Consider the following 12,589-nt stretch of genomic DNA (forward strand, 5'->3'; position numbering starts at 1 on the left):
TTCTTTCTATTTTTTTTTTCAATAGTGGGGGTTAAACCCAGGACCTTAAGCATTCTATGCCAACTCTACCACTAAACTATAACCTTAGTCCTTTTTATTCTTTTATTTTGAGACAGGGTCTAGCTAAGTTGTTGGGTTGGCCTTGAACTTGTGATCCTCCTGCCTCAGGCTCCCAAATAGCTGGATTTTAAGTGTGTGCCACTATGCCCAATGCTATGTTATTGATGGTTAAAAAAAATAACTTAAAGATACATCAGCCAGGGCTGGGGTTATGGCTCAGTGCTAGAGTGCTAGCCTAGCACATGTGAGGCACTGGATTCAATCCTCAGCAACACGTAAAAATAAATAATAAAATAAAGGTATTGTGTCCTTCTACAACTAAAAAATATATTTAAAAAATGTATACATTAGCCCAAATTTGCTTTATAGTCTCCTCATAAAACTTTAAACTCAGTGGTAGGTGTTTTCTATACCAAAGATAAACACTAACAAGACACAGAATTAATATCTTTTTAAAAAATTGTTTTAGTTGTCAATGGACCTTTATTTAATTAATTTATATGCAGTGCTGAGAATCAAACTCAGTGCTAGGCTCTACCACTGAGCCGCAACCCCAGTCCCACAAAGTGAATAACTTGTCTCCATCGATGGACCTGAATCTACTGACGTGCAAAAAGAAGTTTGTTCATTGCTAAGTCAACTGTAAAAAGAGTTTTGCTTGAAATTAAAATATGTACCACAAGATTGGTTTGCCCAGTGTTTACTGTAAGGGCAAGTTAAATAATACAGTTTAAAGCTCAAGAATGCTGTAGAACACCTTCAGTGTGTCTAGATAATACAGTTTTCTGTTAATATCAAATCATAGATATTAGTACTCTTCTCTACTTGCCTGCAAATCTCATGACTCATCTCAGTTGGTTTCTTTCAAGAATACGAGCTTACTATGGTGTTCACAGACAAGTGAAACAAGAATTTTGTGAAAGTCAATTCATTTTCTTTAGTCTCAATTACTGCAACAAAATTTCCAACCAGAGGATGACTCCAGACTCATATTTTAGAGTTGTTGTTGATGCCTGAAGATGTAAGATCCATGAGGCTATGTTTGTTTGCTTTTTGTTTCCTGTTCATCCCGGTAGGATATAGGCTACTGGGCATAGGAGAGATACTTGATGAATATTTATTGAGTGAATAAATATTGTGGTTTAGATATTGAATAGTGATTTCCAGTTCCCAAACAGTGAAAAACCCTGTGCTAGCTCTTTTTAAAATTCATTATTCCTATGACGAGAGTCTAGAATGAATATTGTAATTGATATGTTATTTTAGTCTCTTTAGAATCCTTACCTCCCTTCTTCAGATGATAAAATTCCTTTTTCCTATTGGGAAATGTGCTAGTCACCTTTCCATCACTATAGTAAAATACCCGAGATAATCAAAAGGAGAAAAAGTTTATTTAGACTCACAGTTTGGAGATTCCTCCTCATCATCCGTGGTGCTATTGCTTTGGGCCTGTGTCGAGGCAGCACATCACAGCAGGAGTGTATGGCGCAGCTAAACCATTGATGTCGTGACCAGGAAGCAAAAGAGAAACTCCTAAGACCTAAGGACCTCCCTCCAAGGTTGTACCTCCCGAGGGTTTCATTTTGGAGAACAAGCTTTAATACATGGGCCTTTGGGGACACTCAAGGTCTAAGCTATAGCAGAAACCAACTCAGTATAGATTCTCTCTCCTCCCTGACTGTAGGAATATCTCCTAACTCAGACCTGCCCCATCAGAAAATTACATTCCTTGTTGGTTGCTGATCCAAGTCAGACAGTCTGCTCTGTGACTTCTCTGCTGGAGCTAATGAAGAAGATTGACTCTATCTGCTGGAGATTAAGGTGGTTTTGGTTTTATTAGAATCTGGGTCCAGGGGCAGTTCTTTCCCACATTGAGACTAGAACCCATATATAGTTGAGGCCAATAAGTGGTAAGCAGAACTGAAAGACAGAGAGTGAGAGAATGAGACTTTTTGCTCCTTACAGGATATTTACTCTTTTTTTTCCTTTAACAATAGAAATATCCCCCTTTTTTTTTTGTTTTGTCTGATTATGAAAGTGAAAAATGCTCATCATAAAAAATCAGGAAATACAAAAAGTCTGAGAAAAAAAGGTATCTTGGGTTCAACACCCAGATAGCTTTCTGGTATTTGTCCTTCCATACATACAAAAATTATGTATTTCTCTCACTCTCTTTTTTTTTTTTTTGGCGGTACTGGGGATCGAACTCAGGGCCTTATGCTTGCGAGGCGAGCACTCTACCAGCTGAGCTGTCTCCCCAGCCCCCCTCTCTCTTTTATTTTAAGCAAAAAGTGAATTCATGTTTTTGTAAACTTCTTTTAACACTTTATTAATTATAAGTATCTTTAGACTTTGCTATGACTTGAATAAGGGTCCCCAAAAGTCCATCTGTTAAGGACCTGGCCCCTAGTTCATGACAATAGTGGGAATTGGAGAAACTTTGAGAGCTGAGGCCTAGTGGGGGGTCTTTAGGTCACTGGGTGTGCGCCCTCAAAGGAGATAATGGAACCCCAGCCCCTTCTTCTTTTTCACTTCTCAACTATGGGGGGGGTAGTTTGTTCTACCATATGCTACTGTCATGATACACTGCCATGGGCTCAAAGCAACTGGACCAAACAATCATGGACTGAAACCTCTAAACTGTGAGCCAAAGTAAAACTTTTTTCTCTGTATGTTGATTATCTCAGGTATTCATGACAGTAATGAAAAACTAATACCCATGTCAATAAAGATAAATTTACATTATTGTTTTTAAAGACTATTTAGTACTCCATTGTGTATACTAAATATAGTTTACTCAACCACTTCTGTTATTTCAGATGGTTCTTAAAAGTTCTGGTTTTCTGGAAAAGAAAGCAATAAATCTTAACATTGACTGATTCTTAACATTTTCCCCTGAGAATTTCCTTATTCTAAATTTTCTCTGCATAACATTTGAACATGTGCAGGTGAATGGTTGGTGTGAGAGAGGAAGAAACAAACTTTTATGAGCTGTTGGAAGCATAGAAAATAGTGCATTTGTAACTTTGAGATCTTTCTTATGAAATTTTAAGCTTATTAATTTTGTAGAGATGAAAAGTACACATCTTGTTTGGTTAATTTCTTGAATAGTTTCCAGATTCACTGAAAAAAAGTGTTTACATAAATGCCTATGCCATATTTTGGTGATGACTGTATCATTTTCTGAATGGCAACCAAGCCTCTAATTACGCGGGTGTGGCTATTCAGTTGCATGAGTAAACCCCGTCCTACCACAAACTCCATTTATGCTTTATGAAGATAACAAAGCAAGGCACAGCAACTGGAAATTAAGTAATAAGAGATCTAGAAATGTATAAACATTCCATTTAAAGAAACATGACAAATCAAAAGCTGGAGATATAGGTTTTATCAGCAAGAGGGAAATTATAAAACCAAAATGAGAAAATGAAATCATATCTTAAACTACTTGCTAAATTACAAAAACGATATAAATTAGTAACTCTTGAACACTCAACATTCTTTTCCAATATGGTAAGCTTTTTTTTTGTTGTTGTTAACCGAAAGCCAATTATAATGGAAACCAAGACTATAATGAAGTATCTTTGATAGAATCTTGTTGAAAAAGAGATGTAGGCCACATGAAGCTGCTCTTTATGAGTTCCCACTCATCTTTAAACTTCCCATTTACGAAGAACAGCTCTGTTCTTATTGGGCAAGTCCAATTTTTAAATTACTTTTGGAGCACTAACAACTTTGTTCCATAATAAACTTAGATATTGTTAGGAACAGTTATGGATGGGACTCTAAATCTCTGTCATAGAATTCTAGGAAAACACTCCAAATTGAAAATTCCTGCTGTCTTTCATCTGCAACATACTCATATATGACAGAAAATGAGAGTGGAGACCTTAGAGCTCCATCTAAAGCATGAAAGCTTAGTAGGTCATGTTATAACAATGAAATTTAATTTTCATTTAAGTTCTAAAAAACAATTACCATAAACTATGTAAGCTCTCAATTTCTATGACTTTCAATAATTTTGTCATTTTTTGAAGAAAAAATAAATTTGAGAAAGAAAATTGCTCTTTTTTCCTTTTTAAAAAAATTTCTAGAAGGTTCTAAGTGATTCCTAGGCAAATTAATGCATGTGAAAAATAACTTGAATAGGACAAGAAGCTCTATTGTTAAATTGTTCACAAAGCCTTGGCTTAAATTTCAGGAGAATTTGAAAGGTTTATTGCAAGATATATAAATATACTCAAAGGCATATTAAATTTATACTTTTCAATCCCTTTATGTTTTACAGTCTTGGGGTTTATTTGTTTCAAAGAGAAATCATTTTTATTCCAAATAATAAAATAGTTTCCCAGGGAGAACTTTGTATAGACATTTTTGTCACTTTTAAATCTTTAAAAATTGTTTCCCATCAGATTCTGAAACATTTCAAGTGTTTCAGACAATACTGCAGAATTCAATAGCACAGGTCAACTTTATATACTTCTTTCCTTACTGTTAACCTAATTAGTAGTTGTTAATATAGTTACTAATACCAGTGAGATAACTATAGTTCTAACGAAAAACAAGGGACTACACTAGGCGCCCTGGTGCATGCATGGTAATCCCAGCTACTCTGGAGGCTGAGGTAGAAGGATCACAAGTTTGAGACCAGCCTCAGCAACTTAGTGAAACCCTCTTTCAAAACAAAAAAATGATGGTGTGTAGCTCAGTGATAAGAGTGCCCCTGGCTTCAATTCTAGTACCACAACAAAAGAAAAAGAAAAGGATTGTAGTTTTATCAAAGTCCTTGTACTATCTATAATGATTCTCAAACTTGATCTGGGAGAATAGGATGCAAATAAGAAAAAACTTTTTAGTTATGGAAAATGACGATACCCTTGATATAGTAGTATAGCAAGTCTACATTAAATTTAAAAATAAAAATAAGAGCATAGTACAGACATAATCCTATTGTTTATATGAATTTGTTGTGTCATACAGTAAAGAAGGAAGGAACATTCTGAAATGCTTATCAATTTGGAAAAAATAGTTTAGACTATCCCTTCATGCATCAAAATAAATTCCAGAAGACTGAAAGTAGATATAAAATATTACAAGATGAAAATAGTTTTGAATAGAATGTGTAATAGAATTGAATGTGTAATAAGCCTAAGGAGGGTGATTGATTTTTATACTTAGAAGCAATTTAAAATAACTCAAAGGAGCTGCGTATGGTGGTGTACACCTGTAATCCCAGCAACTTGGGAGGCTGAGGCAGGAGGTTTGCAAGTTCAAGACCAGTTTCAGCGAGCCTTGAACTTATCGAGGCTCTAAGCAATTTAGTGGGATCCTGTCTCTAAATAAAAAGGACTGGGGATGTGGTTCAGTGGTTAAGTACCCCTCAAGAAAATAGGAGCAAATTTTTGTAAAGTGACCAAAATAAATATGCAATAGAATGGGAAAATATCTGCAAAAATTATAAAGGACTGATATCTTTCTTATATAAATAACTCATAAGGTGAGTGCTTGCTTAGTTTGCATGAAGCTCTGAGTTCTACCCCAAGTACTATAAAGAAAAGAAAAAAGAAACATTAAAAAAAAAAAAAAAGCTTGTTTTTTGCTGAGTGAGGTGGTGCATCCCAATAATTCTGAATTAGGATGATCCCAAGCAAGAGATCAGCCTGGGCAATCTAATGAGACTCTGTCTTAAAACAAAAAATGTTTTTTAAAAAGGCTGGGGCTGTAGCTCAGTGGCACAGAACTTGCCCAGTATGTGCAAGGTCCTTAATTTGAACACACACACACACACACACACACAGAGCTCATATAAATTGATAAAATTACACTAAGCTCCAAAGAAATGGATAGGGAAGTGACATAATATTAGTGAACAAACATGTAGGGAAAAAAGTTCAGTTTTATTAATCGAAGAAATGCCAACTAAGATAATAAAATATCAGATTTCACTTAGGAACTTATTTAATATTTTAAACTGACATATCAAAATAGCAAGGGTCCTGTGATACATAGCTAGTCTTTTTAAAATACATTTTTATAACTCTTGTATTTATTTATTTATTATGTGGTGCTGAGGATCAAACCCAGTGCCTCACACGTACTAGGGAAGTGCTCTACCACTGAACCACAAACCCAGCCCCGTTGCTAGTCTTGATAAGTCTTTACCCTTTGACCCAATAATTCCACATCCTCATAACCATAAATATTTCTGGAGAAATAAGACTGAGTCTTAAACAGAGTGATTCTGCCCAATATGAAGTTCTATTGAGGTACGGAAAACAACTTTATGAAAACATCATAGTTTAAGAAGATTAAAGCTTTGAAACAAAAAAGTCAGTGAGGACAGATGGAGGATGAATACATTGAGTAAAAGGAAAAAAGATGAGTTTGAGGGAGGGGAGGAAGTGCTGGGAGTGATTCTGGCCCAATTGTATTGTTATTGTGTGCATGTATGAATATGTAACAACAAATCCCATTACGTACAACTATAATGTACCAATAAAAACTGTGGAAAGTGAAAGGAAGGAAGGAAGGAAGGAAGGGAGGGAGGGAGGAAGGAAGATGAACAGTTTTGCAAACAGCAAAGTGAAAAAATTGGGGGAGAACTTGGAGATTAAAGATTTTTTTTTGTCATTTTCAAGTATGTTTTTTGGGGGGTAACTGGGGATTGAACTCAGGGGCACTCAACCACTGAGCCACACCCCCAGCCCTGTTTTGTATTTCGTTTAGAGACAGGGTCCCACTGGTTGCTTAGTGCCTCGCTTTTGCTGAGGCTGCCTGTGAGCCATGCTCTTGCCTCAGCCTCCCGAGTCACTGGGATTATAGGCATGCACCTCCACGCCAAGCAAATTTTTGTTGTTTTAATTACCATGTTTATAATCAATAAACAAATTTTTAATCCTGCTTTCCTTGAAAAAACGGATCATCATTAAATGCTGTGCTCTTCCACTGTTGTTTATCTTCTAGTGGCCTGGATGTTAGACTTCCTGTTTTCCCTGCTCCAACAGGCAGGATGGCTCACTCAGTCTGTTTTCCTCCACTCATTAATAGTCCTTGGACTCTAGTTCCTTTCTTGTAAAATAAAAACAATAACATAAATTGTACTGTTTTTCTAGTTGTCTCACAGGAACAATCGGTGTCTTTAGTATCCTCTGTGCTTCTTATTTTAAAAGGCCTAAAAGAAAAATCTCACTGATATTAACTAGTTCCTGTTTTCTCCTCATTCTGTACATTATCAGACCTTCAAAAAAGCAGCCCAAAGCTGTTAATCTCCCCTGTTAACACTTCATAATTTGGTCCAGATTTAATTCTATGAAGGCCTTGATTGAACGTAGATGCTCATCTCTTAGCAATTCCTAGTTTGATGGGTAGGCAAGGCCTTTCTTTTGCTTTGTGGAATTTCTTGCATGTCCCTTTCCTACTGTTTCCTCAGTATTCAACCCCTGCTTACCTGAACATGAAATTCCTCCTATATAACCATATTTTAATACTCTGTGTGCAGTTCTTGTCCATGTGTATATTTACAAAATACACAACAGTCCTCTACCATTACCTTCAAAGCTGGGACCACTGCTCCCCCACTCACAGATTTAACTGGCTCTGGGAGTAGGTGTGAAGAACCTTCATTTGTAGCATTTTCCAGTTTCTTTATTACAAATACTCATCCCATGGTCAGTTTAAAGATATTGATCTAACATCAGTGAATACCATTATGTAGTATTTCTACCATACAGATACAATACACATACATAACTTCAAGAATCTAGATTATAGTAAAATGTAGTGAAATAATTAAGAAGTGATAACTTTTAGCCTGGGGATGTAGCTCAGTGGCAGAGCAGCACTTGGGTTCAATTTTCAGCAAAGAAGAGGAGGAGGAGAAGGAGGAAGAAGAAGAGGAAGAGGAGGAGGAGGAGAGGGGGTAGGGGAGGAGAAGGAGAAGCAGCAATGAGTTTTCAGTATTTTTACCTTTGTTTTAATATGATTTACCAGCTTTAAGTTTATGCAATTTGAATTTAATAATGGCTGTGGTTAATACCTTAGAGTATTCCCAAAATTCAGCAGTTGACTCTCGTATAAGCCAGCACACCACTGGTCTTAACTTTGCACCAGATTCTGAAACAAAACCCTAGTTTAGTAACTCTAACAAGTTAATCTTGTATCTAGAACAACTCTGGTTCCAAATAAACAGAAACTAGATTCAGATTAGATTATCAGTACTCACTGAACAGTGCAATGTGCCTGGCATTGTGCCAGGTTATGGGGGTGCAAGGAAAATTAAGAGTCCTCTCACAGTCTTCCCCATGTGAATGAACAGTGCCTCCATTATTCTAGCATCTCAGGCCAAAGAGTGTCATCTTTGACTCCCCTCTTCCTATTTCAAGACCATTAGCGCATCCCGATGGTCCTACCTTCAAAATATATCAGATTCTAACTACTTCTCGCTCCTCCCCCACTACCAGCCTCTGTGACCTGCCATTCTTTCTTCCTTGGATTATTGAGATTGTTTTCTAAATGGTTTTGCTTACATCCTTGCCCCTCTGTGGTGCAGTCCAAAAACTCAGACAGATCCTTTTAAGCTGAGAGTCATGTTGTGTGTTCCCTCTGCTTTGATAGTTTCTTCTCAAAGTAAAAGCCACAGTCCTCACAGGGGTCTGCAGGGTTAAATATTACTGGTGTCCCTCTGCTTCTCTGACACTATTTACTGCTCTTCCCTTTTCTTCACTCTGCTCTGACTATGCTAGCTTTCCTACTACCCTCAAATGTGCCAGATAGGATATGGTCTCAAAGTCTTAGCATTTGTTGTATTCTCTGGCTAGAACACTTTTCCTCAGATACCTTCATGACTTTCCCCCATCCTGGTGTCTAAGCCTTTAATATTATTGTTGTTGTTGTTGTTGTTGTTGTTATTATTACTTGGGATTGAACCCAGTGCCTTATGCAAGCTAGACAAGCACTCTACCACTGAGCCACACCCCCACACCCTAAGTTTTGTTTGTCTTTTCTGAGAAGCCTTCCCAAGCCATCTTGCTCAAAATCATGCCCCCATCCTTGATCCCCAGTATTCCTGCTTAACTTTTCTCCATAGACTTGTTTCTACTGACATACTATTTATTTTACTTGTTTATTGTCTGTCCCACAACTAGAATATGAGCTGCACAGAGTCTGTAACCTTTGTATTGTTCACTGCTGACTCTACACTGTGTAGAATAGTGTTGGGGATATATAGATGTCCAATACATATTTTTTGAATGAATGAAGGTATGTCCTCAAGGAGTTTATAGGTTTTCTACAGGAATGTTTTGTAATTGAAGTACTTGCATTTCCTGCCTTTTGATTTGAGTTTCCTTGTTACTAATCCCCGATACTAGTTACCAAGCATCTACAGTTCTGCAAGGATCTCTCTTATTTACCAGCCCAGTCCTACATCTTGTGTCTTATTTGGCTGGAATTTTTGTTACTTAGGTCCCTCTATTCCTTTTACCCCATAAATTGATCTTTCAGTTTCAGACCCATCTTTGAATTAATAGCATTTATGTGTGGGTCTGAGGATGTTTTTCTTTAGCTGTCTGATCTCTTCCTTCCTTTCATTCTTTCTTTCAGTACTGGGGATTAAATCCAGGCCCCCTAGAGCAGGCTAGGCTGTACCACTGAGCTCTATCCCCAGCCCTGAGCTTCGAATCTGATATACTGTAATGTGTAATGTGACAGATTATATAACAAATACATTATCATTATAATCTTCAAAAACTAAAATGAAGCTCTTTCAACAAGAACCACCAACATGGGCCATGTTCCTACCAAAACTGAAGAAGTCAGCCCGGTTCATCAGAGAGAAGTACTTCACTTGCCTAGGCAATGACTTCCATGCCAACAAGCACTCGTGCAAGGAGATCACCTTTATTCCCAGCAAGAAACTCCACAAGATTGCAGGGTATGTTACACATTTGATGAGAATAGGTCCATCAAGTTGCAGGAGTAGGAGAAGATAGAAAGGGAGATAGAGGGAATTATGTTCCTGAGGTCTCAGCCCAGAGTCAGAAGATCATTAAAGTAGATCCTGACACTAAGGAAGTACTGAAGGTTTCGGACTTTGGCAGTCTGTCCAACCTACAGGTCACTCAGCCTACTTTGGGGATGAAATTCAAAATACCACTAGAAAGTGCTAGGGAGTGATATTTGTCAAATTATATTATTATATTGTGTGCATGTATGAATATGTAACAACAAATGTACAATGATAATGCACCAATAAAAAATGCATAAAAAACACTACTAAAACTATTAGAATCTTTCTGCTATGCTGTAATATTTTCAGTAAACCTGGGGCAACAACAACAAAAAATTAAAATGAAGCTGGACACAGTGGTGCCTACCTGAGGATTGCTTGAGCCCACAAGTTCAAACCAGCTTAGGCAACACAGAAAGACCCTACCTCAAAAAAAAAAAAAAAAAAAAATTAAATTGTACAGTGTGAAGATAATAACTCTTTTAGCAATTGGATAGAAAACTTACCTTTCAACCTTCCTGTTATCTACATAAGACAGATAAAAATCCTTATAAAATTCTTAAGTTAGGCACACAAAACAACTAAACATATTAGAAGCTGTCAACTATTGTTAGAGTTTAAGATCCCTCTCTACCTACACACCTTTCTCAGGCACTTTGCTAAAATCCTGGAATAGCTAGGATCAACTGAGTGGTATCCTCAATTGTTAGCTGGTATTTGCTACCTAGACAACATGGCTATAGACAGCTCTGAATTAATAAGCTGCCTCTTCACTAGGAATAATAATGTGAATCAGAAGAATTTTTAACTGCCAACAGTCTTGTGGAAGAATTTTGTTTTCTTAAAGTGCATTCTGCATAGCCTGTTCTATTTCTGCAAAGGCTTTGCAAAAAATACAGTATAAATAGTACTCTTTTCCAAATAGAAATAAGTTAGTTCAAACCGAGGGAGCACTAAGTACCTAAAAATACCAGTAGAAATAATAAAAAGGATATTTATCTTTCTGTATCAACATTCTAGACAGATCGTAATCTTTTCTAACCAGGCACATGGTACACTCCTATAATTCCAGCTACTTGGAAGGCTGAGAGGCAGGAGTATTGCAAGTTTGAGACCAGCATTGGCAACTTAATGAGAACCTATTTCAAAATAAAAAATAGAAAGGGATGATTATGGGGGCTGGGGAGATAGCTTAGTCGGTAGAGTGCTTGCCTTGTAAGCACAAGGCCCTGGGATCGATCCCCAGCCCCGCAAAAAAAAAGAAAGGGATGATTATGTAGCTCAGAGGTAGGGCACTTGCTTATCACATCAAAGTGTTGGATTCAATCCCCAATACCACTCCCAAAAAATCTTTTATACCATCAATACCATTTCTCCAATCATTGCTCCATTTCTGTAAGTAAACTGAGGGAAAAGAGGAGATATTTTTATTTTATTTGTTTATTTATGCAGTACTGGGGACCAAACCCAGGACTCTCACATGCCAGGCAAGTGCTGTACCATTGAGCTATATGCCCCATCCTTAAGTAAATAATTTATCATGATTTTACAGTTAAAGAAACTGAGGTACCAAATTAGACAGTTTTGTATCTAAGACAACAGTGGTATATCAGTTACAGAAATTCAACTTTAACATCTTTTTTCTTTAGCTCACAGGGTGTTTTTCCCAAATCATTCTGCATTGCTAACATAAACTCCTTTATGTTATATTACTCCAAGTAATAATATAAGATGGTCAGGGCAAAGTAATAGTAATGAGTCAGAGTTAGAATTGAAAATAGAGTACAGTGAACACTCCTTATTCATTATCCTGCCATTATTGACAGGACTAAATTACTGAATTTCATAAAGACAATGTCAGTCTACAGTTATGAGAGTCTAACCAGCATGAGTTAACTTTTTATAAGAGATGGGCAGAATAATTTCTTTATTTGGCTTATGTAAGGGGGGAAATCCTGAGTTGAAATTCTTTGTGGATTTTGTCTTCATCTATTTCAATATTTACTTGTGTGATATAAAAGGATCTGGGTTGACTGGAACTCATTAGGAGTCAGGAAAAAAAAGACACTACAAGTTAAAAACAATCATCTCTTTGCTTAAAGACAGTGTGAATCAGCAAGCTGAAGAGCTCAGTTTTTCAGTGGGTTGGTTATTCCATTGTGTCAGTCTGAGGAGTAATGTGGTCCATTCCAAACTCTGAGAATAGACCCGGGGAGGAGAGGAAAAAATAGAAGAGAAAGGGGGGGGCATCTTTTGTCCTACATTTAAGACATCTGTTGCTTAACCTTGTGGAAATGGATGAACAAGAGTAGTCATAATTCAGAAATCAAGAGGTTTTTTACCAAATGAAAAAGATTCTGAGAGATGCAATAAAGTGAAATGAGTTCTCATTATGTAAGCTGACACATGGTTTCTCAGGCATGCATGTGTTTTCAAGGTCACAGGCATTTTGTCCTGCCTAGAAGGAATAGTAAGCTCACATAGACTTTGTCATTGGTAAAACTTCTCATATGAATCAGAACT

At 36.9% G+C, this 12,589-nt stretch overlaps 1 pseudogene; it reads left to right on the plus strand.

The window, feature by feature from the left end:
• The first annotated feature begins 9,841 nt into the window (after positions 1-9,841).
• LOC124985732 (40S ribosomal protein S17-like) lies at positions 9,842-10,233 on the plus strand (annotated as a pseudogene).
• Positions 10,234-12,589: the final 2,356 nt, after the last annotated feature.

The sequence above is a fragment of the Sciurus carolinensis genome, chromosome 5 (assembly GCF_902686445.1).
Source record: "Sciurus carolinensis chromosome 5, mSciCar1.2, whole genome shotgun sequence".
NCBI lineage: Eukaryota > Metazoa > Chordata > Mammalia > Rodentia > Sciuridae > Sciurus > Sciurus carolinensis.